Source organism: Capsicum annuum, chromosome 7 (genome assembly GCF_002878395.1).
Source record: "Capsicum annuum cultivar UCD-10X-F1 chromosome 7, UCD10Xv1.1, whole genome shotgun sequence".
NCBI lineage: Eukaryota > Viridiplantae > Streptophyta > Magnoliopsida > Solanales > Solanaceae > Capsicum > Capsicum annuum.
The window spans coordinates 209,921,095-209,924,447 of record NC_061117.1 but is presented as its reverse complement, the minus strand read 5'-3'; positions in this window follow the sequence as shown (position 1 = coordinate 209,924,447).

Here is a 3,353-nt window from a genome sequence, read left to right as displayed (position 1 = left end):
GTTGATTTTGATACCTTCACTCTAAAAAGCAAAATATAGGAGAAAAAGGAGACAAAAAAAATAAAAATTTACATAATTAGTGTAGCAACTGCTCTTAAACATACCAGAGAGAAAAGAACAAAGAAAAAAAGGAGAAAGGAAGAAAGTGAAAGATGAAGAAAAATTACGTGATACCTAGGTCAAGCTAGCTGCTAACAACACAAAGGAGTGCATCACTATGTCTGACTTAGAGATCATTCTCTGACATAAGAGATTTGTTCATGTAGCACCTACCGTACTTAGTCAACTACTACCTAGCAAGTCTGAATCCATAGCTAACATCATCAATAAATGTTCAGAGTGTCCTAGTGCTAAAGCACGTCAGATTTTCATTTCCTTCTAGTAGCATTAAGAGCACTAGCGCATTTGTATAATCCACATGGATAAGCGGTGTCCCTATAAAACTCCTACGATTGATGGTAACAAATATTTTTTGACTATTGTGGATGATTCTACTAGAATGACTTGGATATTTTTGCTGAAATTGAAATTTGATGCTTTTATTATAATTAAACAGTTTTTATATATGTCCAAACACAATTCAATAAGGCTGTTAAAATTTATAGAACAAATAATGGAACTGGATTTGTAAATGATGTATGCACCAGTCTCTTCAATAGTTTGGGCATTATTCATCAGAGGTCATGGGCATATTTCCCTCAGCAAAATGGTGTAGCTGAAAGGAAACACCGACATATTTTAGAGGTTACAAGAGATCTTAGGTTTCAAGCTCACATTCCTATTAAATTCTGGGGATATTGCATCTTAACTACTTTTTATATTATCAATAGGCTTCCATCATTAGTTATAGGAATGTTACCTTTTGAAAAACTATACAATAAGAAACCATCTCTACTTCACATGAGAGTTTTAGAATGCTTATGTCATGCAAAAATTGTTCAACAATATGACAAACTAGATCCTAGAACTAAGGCTGCTGTATTCATGGGTTATTTCGAGGTTCAAAAAGCTTATCTACTATACACTAAGTCATTTTTTGTTAATAGAGATTTAATGTTTAAGGAAGATGTATTTTCATTTATGACTAAGACTGCAGAATCACCTTTATTCTTACCCGTAGACCCAACTTTGTTGATACAAGAATGACCAAGTAAGACACAAAAATCACACACCAAAGTAGTCCACTAGTCAAAAAACCATGGACTTCCTTGATGATCACACTCGGATTCAAGAACAACGACAAGAACACAAGAGAATAAGGTGTTTAACACCTATTGGCAGCCAACAATCCCAAACTATATTAACAATAATAGGATGAAGAACAACAATATTATAACAACAAGAACAATACAGGTTATAATACAAGAGACTACCAACGGTTACAACAAAACAAAGATAGAAAGATAAACAAATGAATGATATAATCCTAAGAACCCAAGAGCTTATTCCACTCTTAAACCCTTAACACTACACACAACTATCACCTATCTCTTACAATTGACACAAGAGAGACGTCCACCACCCAAGCACCAACGTATCAAGCAAAATGCAACAGACAAATGATTTCACACTTGTGCAATGCCCTAGTTTCGGTTGGACTCTCTCTCACTTTAAGAGAAGTGTTCTTTCAATAATAATAATCAACTAAAGAAATAGAAATTCTATAATGTTCTATTTATATTACATTACAAAATAAGAGACAAAAGACTAAAGGGCCCTGTAACATCCCACATTTTTTTGGGCTAAAAATCGAACCGTCATTCCTATGTGCGTAAGCTCAAATTCCATGATTTATATTTAAATTCATGTGTCATGATCTTTTCCCTAGTATATTAAGTGATTATTAGGTGAAAAATGTTCACATAAGTCGCTTGGAGTAAAGTTGAGCTAAGAGTCATTCATTCATCTAAAGTTTGATACTCGATTCTACAAGAGTCTACTTTGAACGTGTATAACTTTCGATACACATAGAATTTTTCAGCTAAAGACCCACCAAATTGTAGATAATTGAATTATCTTCTGATGATACCAATTTCATCTAAATCCAACACCCGAGTGAAAAGTTACACCCATTTTTGTGAGAGAGGCAATAGCTGCGCGCGATTAGCGTGCGACACATGCTCTGTCACACGCACCTAATTTTCAGGTTTTTTTTTCTTTTTAAGGGCAAAAGGGTCCTTTCCTTCACCCAAATTTTGTCCATAACCCTTAAATTCATTCCCCAAAGGTATAATACGCCTCATTACCCAATTCTTCTCAAAATTCAAACCCTAATCCTTTCCCCCAAGATCAAGAATCAAGATATTAAGTTCAAGATTTCAAAAAAAGGATCAAGATACGAGTTTCATCTTTCAAATATTATAATCTAAGGTATGTGGGACTACTCTAAAAACCTTGGGCATAAGTTTAAATATTTTATCAAGATTAAAGATCCCCAATTATGATTTATAATGAAGTATACGATATGATTTTCGAAGATTATGCATCATGGGGCTGTTTTGACTGAACTACATGTTGTCTTGAACTACTTTTCATGAAAATCGAATTACAACTATATATATATGTGATTTCGTATAATTTGTAAGATTTATTGAGAGCATTAGTATGAATTTCCTCTCTTGTTGCGAAGTAAAGTTTATATAATCATTATGAATGATTTGAAATGCATGATTTTAGAATTTGAAAGTGATCTTCTCAATATCATAGTGTTTGAGATGGTTAATAGATGATGAGAGGGGGTTTCTTGTTAAAAATATATACTTTCTTTAAAGAGAAAGAATTGCATATGATTAAACAAATTGACATGACCACCACATGTTTTGAATCTTGCAAAGAAATGTTGGAATACCTAAGTGTTCTTGAGATTTCAAAGTGATGATTTTATTATGATGTTATGAACCTTGGGTGGTCATGTGTATGTTTTAAATGTGATGGAATATGGAATGGATATGATATTGACTTGCAAGTCAGGGTATGACGATACTCGGTGATTATATGTCCTTAACAAGATAAGTATTGAATGTTTTGAAAGTATGAAGCATGTTTGTTTTAAAGAACTAAAATTGGGATTAAGAGAGCTAGTAGGTTACCCAAGAAAGACGTTTGAGTGTATGGGCTCATCGCTGAAAACCGTAGTTGCCGATGCGGGTCTTGTGATATTGTATCCTACATGAGAGGATAATAAAATAATTAGGACATCTCGCATGAGGGGATTCTTGCGGTGTGCTTACATGGGGGGTATCACCAGGTCCAAATCCTGGCGGCTACTTAGATTGGAGGCTCGGCCGCTGAGTCAAGGGAAGGTTCCACATAGCTCATGGAATTTCAAAATTGTAGGGTGTACTAACTAGCTC